General features: G+C 37.7%; 1 long non-coding RNA gene across 1 annotated transcript; it reads right to left on the bottom strand.

Annotated features, from left to right (window-relative positions):
• Window positions 1-5539: 5539 nt before the first annotated feature.
• Window positions 5540-6442, bottom strand: LOC117341610. The gene is made up of 2 exons (XR_004535676.1): window positions 6407-6442; window positions 5540-6019 (listed from the first exon to the last, which is right to left on the bottom strand). It is a non-coding gene; the product is annotated as an uncharacterized LOC117341610 (long non-coding RNA).

Raw genomic sequence — 6442 nt, 5'->3', positions numbered from 1 at the left:
AAGAACCAAAATATTATTTTATAAAAATATAACTTATATTTAAAAAGTCATTGATACTTTTTACTCTGTTAAAGTTGTGAAAAATGTTTGTGTTCAAAATTAAAACATGTGCATGTTTTTTTGTTTTTTTTTATTACTATTATTATTATATTTTACCAACAGGTGAAATGGATTTGTTGATGATGCATAGGTGTCAACCATCCCGGATTACGCGGGAAGTGCCCGGAAAATCATTAAAATTTCCCCTAAATCCCGATTTGGTACATTTTCCGAATCGGGGTTAAATTTCTCCCGGATTTGAGCAGTCTTCCCTCATAAAACCCCGGAAATCTCAGACACTTCGACCCTGAACTGATTATGTAAACAAAACACCCCTACCACCTGTGTAGCTGCCCTGGCCTGGGGCTTAGTGAGAAAGGGGAGTCGGTCACTGATGATCACCATATGCGTGCCTGCCGACTGGTGTATACATTATAACCCATGTGGCTTCATTTGACATGGTCAGTTAATTTTGTGATTACAACTAGAATACATCACTTCAAGAACAAACACTGATACTATCTGTCAACAAGATTTACTCACATGAAAGCCAATAATGCCTTTCTTAATCGTAGCTGTCAGTACCAGCGTTTGTACTGCCGCCATCTTTAATTGGTCAATACTAATATAAAGTCGTAAACTGCCACACAAATCCGGATTTCAATTTGGGTCAGAAAAAAATTAAAAGACTTTTTAAGAAGTTTGTTTTATGTCATAATAGAACTACTAGTAAAACAAAAATTAATAAATTACTGTGTAATTATTATTTGAGAAAGGAAGGGAGATAATTTGATAAATACATTTAGAAATATTTCAGAACAAAATAATCAAAAATAATTCAGGAGATAAGTAGTTGCTTTGTATACTGGTTGCAAATTTCAAGTGACTACATCATTAATAATATAATTTACTAAATACAGTTTTTAAATGAATTAATTTTTTTTTTTTTTTTTTTTTAATTATTATTATTCTTTAAAATTAACCATTGTTGTCAAATTTAAATATCAAAATGTATAGCCCGAGGTTATTTACACCTGCGCAAGCCCAGGAGGAACATCACCTAAAGTAACAAAAATGTCGCGATTTTTTTCACGCACTTTCTCCCTCATTTTTAGCTCACCTGGTCCGAAGGACCAAGGTGAGCTTATGCCATACCGTGGCGTCCGTCGTCCGTCCGTCCGTCGTCCGTCGTCCGTCCGTCCGTCAACAATTGACTTCTTCTTCATAACCACTGATCAGAATTTGACCAAATTTGGTCAGAAGCATCCCTATGGGTAGGGGACTCAAAATTGTACAAATGATGGGGCTGACCCTCCAGGGGCCTGAGGGGCGGGGCCAAAAGGGGTCAATTTGGCTATATTGATATAAACGACTTCTTCTCTGAAACCGAGCAAAGGATATTGCTCCTATTTGTCTGGAAGTATCACTATGGGGTGGGGATTCAAAATTGTACAAATGGTGGTGCTGACCCCCAGGGGCCTGAGGGGCGGGGCCAAAAGGGGTCAATTTGGCTATATTGATATAAACGACTTCTTCTCTGAAACCAAGCAAAGGATATTGCTCCTATTTGTCTGGAAGCATCACTATGGGGTGGGGATTCAAAATTGTACAAATGGTGGTGCTGACCCCCTAGGGGCCTGAGGGGCGAGGCAAAAATGGGTCAATATAGCTATATTGATATTAACAACTTCTTCTCTGGAACCGAGCAATGGATATCACTCATACTTGCCTGGTAGCATCACTTTGGGGTGGGGATTCAAAATTGTACAAATGATGGGACTGACCCCCAAGGGGCCTGAGGGGCGGGGCCAAAATGGGTCAATATAGCTATATTGATGATACCGACTTCTTCTCTGAAACCGAGCAATGGATATCGCTCATATTTGCCTGGTAGCATAACTTTGGGGTGGGGATTCAAAATTGTACAAATGAATGGGCTGACCCCCAGGGGCCGGAAGGGCGGGGCCAAATGTGGTCATTTGGGCTATATTGATATAAACAACTTCTTCTCTGAAACCGAACAAACGATATTGCTCCTATTTGTCTGGAAGTATCACTATGGGGTGGGGATTCAAAATTGTACAAATGGTGGTGCTGACCCCCAGGGGCCTGAGGGGCGGGGCCAAAAGGGGTCAATTTGGCTATATTGATATAAACGACTTCTTCTCTGAAACCAAGCAAAGGATATTACTCCTATTTGTCTGGAAGCATCACTATGGGGTGGGGATTCAAAATTGTACAAATGGTGGTGCTGTCCCCCTAGGGGCCTGAGGGGCGAGGCAAAAATGGGTCAATATAGCTATATTGATATTAACGACTTCTTCTCTGGAACCGAGCAATGGATATCACTCATATTTGCCTGGTAGCATCACTTTGGGGTGGGGATTCAAAATTGTACAAATGATGGGACTGACCCCCAAGGGGCCTGAGGGGCGGGGCCAAAATGGGTCAATATAGCTATATTGATGATACCGACTTCTTCTCTGAAACCGAGCAATGGATATCGCTCATATTTGCCTGGTAGCATAACTTTGGGGTGGGGATTCAAAATTGTACAAATGATGGGGCTGACCCCCAGGGGCCGGAAGGGCGGGGCCAAATGTGGTCATTTGGGCTATATTGATATAAACAACTTCTTCTCTGAAACCGAACAAACGATATTGCTCATATTTGCCTGGTAACAACATTATGGGGTGGGGATTCAAAATTGTACAAATGGTGTGGCTGACCCCCGGGGGGCCTGAGGGGCGGGGCCAAGAGGGGTCAATATAGCTATATTGATATTAACGACTTCTTCTCTGAAACTAAGCAATGGATATCACTCATATTTGCCTGGTAGCAACCCCCTAGGGTAGTTATTCAAAATTGTACAAATGACAGGGCTGACCCCAGGGGACCTAAGAGGCGGGGCCAAAAGGGGTTATTTTGGCAAAATTGATATAAACAACTTTTTCTCTGAAAATAAGCAATGGATATCTTTAATATGTGACTGGTAGCATTCACTTTGGTTAAGGATTCAAAATTGTACAAATGATGGGGCCGACCCCCTGGAGGCTGAGGGGCTGGGCCAAAAGGGGTCAATTTGGCTAAATTGATATGAACAACTTCTCTGAAACAGCTCATATTTGACTATTAGCATTCTATTGGGGTAGGGATTCAAAATTGTATAAAGGAAGGAGCTGACTCCCAGGGGGCAGAGGGCAGGGTCAAAAGGGGCCAATTGGTCTAAACAAGATCTTCTCTGAAATTAAGCAATGGATATCACTCATATTTGTGTGTTAGCATCCATATGGGGTCGCGCCAAAAGTCAATTTCATTTCATGGATTAATGTACCTTTTGGCATTTTTAGTATTAAAATAAAACCATTGTACATGTACCCATATAGAATGCTTATGATATATATTGACATAGCAATACCAGCGACAAATATACTTAAGCATCATTCTTGTTTCATATCTCATGAAACCAGGTGAGCGATACAGGCCCTCTGGGCCTCTTGTTGATGTGGAATGAGGGAGATCTCCCTCATTGGAAGTTTCAGAGGTTGACATGTATGATGATGGTATGGCTTTTTAATATGATGATTTTATTTTCATTTCTGTAGAATGATTTTCTACAAATGTTACATTGTTGTAGTTTTACCTAGCCTCATTTTTGTACATGTGACAGTCTTTGTTTGAAGACATACAATAATTTTAATCCTTCCTGTCCGTGAAATGATACATAGTAAGGAACAATAAGGATGAATGTGTTTGTGAAACATTTTCCCAAGCTGTATCATTTCACATTTTCCCTAGCTGTATCGTTTCACATTTTCCCAAGCCGTATCGTTTCACATATTCCCTAGCTGTATCATTTCACATTTTCCCAAGCTGTATCGTTTCACATTTTCCCAAGCTGTATCGGGACCAAAGTGTTGTTCCATCAGCGCAATCTTTTGTGTATGAAACAATTTAAAAATAGTTTTCAATATCATGGTATATTGTTAAGGACATGCTTTTCTTACTGGTATTGTCCTTTGAATTGCTTTACATCATTTAAAATAAAGCAAGTTTTCACTTCAAAGTTTAAGAAAACATTCAAATGTCTTGCCAGGTGAAACAGAAGTGTTACAGAAAATTCACCACCTATAAGATTGCTAAATTCAATCAAATCTCATAAAAACTTGTGAAAAAGCTACTGTTACAAATATATAATGTTACAAATATGGCGTCAGTCAGATACTGGATGGAATTATCAAATATTGGAATTTAGGCTCTCGTCCGGGAGACAATTCAGGGAGATTTGTCTCGCACTGGGAGACAGTCTCTATGATTGCAATATCCATAGTTATGATGGTAATATCCACGGTTACGATGGCAATATCGAAGGTTATGATGGTAATATCCATGGTTACGATGGCAATATCCATGGTTATGATGGTAATATCTAAGGTTACGATGGCAATATCGAAGGTTATGATGGCAATATCCATGATTACGATGGCAAAATCGAAGGTTACGATGGCAATATCCAGTGTTATGATGGCAATATCCAGTGTTATGATGGCAATATCCAGTCTAATGATGGCAACATCCAGTCTTATGATGGCAATATCCAGTCTTATGATGGTAATATCCAGTCTAATGATGGCAATATCGAAGGTTACGATGGCAATATCCAGTCTTACGATGGCAATATCCAGTGTTATGATGGCAATATCCAGTGTTATGATGGCAATATCCAGTCTAATGATGGCAATATCCAGTCTTATGATGGCAATATCCAGTGTTATGATGGTAATAATGGCAATATCCAGTGTTATGATGGCAATATCCAGTGTTATGATTGCCAACATAACACTGGATATTGCCATCATAAGACTGGATATTGCCAACATAACACTGGATATTGCCACCTGAAGACTGGATATTGCCACCTGAAGACTGGATATTGCCATCATAAGACTGGATATTACCACCTTAAGACTGGATATTGCCATCATAAGACTGGATATTGCCAATATAGCACTAGATATTGCCATATCCAGTGTTATGATGGCAATATCCAGTGTTATGATGGCAATATCCAGTGTTATGATGACAATATCCAGTGTTATGTTGGCAATATCCAGTCTTATGGTGGCAATATCCAGTCTTATGATGGCAATATCCAGTCTTACGATGGCAATATCCAGTGTTATGTTGGCAATATCTAGTCTTATGATGGTAATATCCAGTCTTATGATGGCAATATCCAGTCTTCAGGTGGCAATATCCAGTCTTCAGGTGGCAATATCCAGTGTTATGCAGGGATCACCATGGCTTCAGATTTTACTATGGAGGAAACTGCGGGATCATTTTCCCAGCGCGCCGCAAGACCAATATTAATTAATTAAAGGGAGATAATTTGTTTACATGAGTTATGTCCCTTTTCATTTTTAGGGAGATGATTTGTTGTGCAGTAGTTATTAAAATCCTCTTAGAAATTGTTTTCAGAAATAATGATAAACTATTTTAATCATGGTAATATGAATTTATTTATTCAATATGTAAGAAAAATAAATACAGCAATCAGCATTTACCAATCTCTGACTCATCCATATTTGTACATCCTTAAATTAATACATTGCTCGTTCTTCATTCATTCTCTTTACCAACTCAGACTTTCTCAAACTCATGGTCTCTCTCTATCTCTCTTTCAGATTACTAATTAAATGTTACTGATACACTTCCAAAGCTCAAATTTCTTAAAATAATAAGCACTATGATATCACACTAAACACAATAGCAATATGTAATGTCACAGCACTAATATAATATGATTTCCAATGTCACAATTGTCAGTCATTTTCACACACAAATTGTCCATTTTCTTACAGCACAACTTCACACTTAATTGTCATCAGGATCAAACAATGTGGCGATAGTGATATTTCTTTTTCTGATCTCTGTCCATAAGTCTGCTAAGTTTTGTAAGCAGACTGCTTACAAAACATGCCTACAAATCAAATGAAGCATTCAAAGTTAATAAAAATAAATTAATAAAATGTTTAAACATGAAACTTTCACTCTAGATAAATACTTTCACCTAATCACTGAAAATATTGAAAAAGAATTAATTTTAATTTTTGGTTTTGTGATTAAACAAAGTCAGTATATATTAGTCACTAATGTGAAATTTGGAAATAATACATTTTTTTCAAATATCAACTAGACATCTTTTAAGTTTTTTTATATTAAATATACGCCTATAAATCAGTCATACAAACTAGCCAATAACATTTAAAAAAAATGATTTAAAAAAATTATATTTTATTATGACATGTAAGAGATTTATATCATACAAAATACATTTTAGTAACCATTTGACACCTAAATAACTTACCTTCATCTTCGTCGTACTTTAGCCATGAATATTTTT

Source organism: Pecten maximus, chromosome 14 (genome assembly GCF_902652985.1).
Source record: "Pecten maximus chromosome 14, xPecMax1.1, whole genome shotgun sequence".
Lineage (NCBI taxonomy): Eukaryota > Metazoa > Mollusca > Bivalvia > Pectinida > Pectinidae > Pecten > Pecten maximus.
Note: the sequence above shows the minus strand (reverse complement) of the source record. Positions and strands in the feature narration are given on the sequence as shown.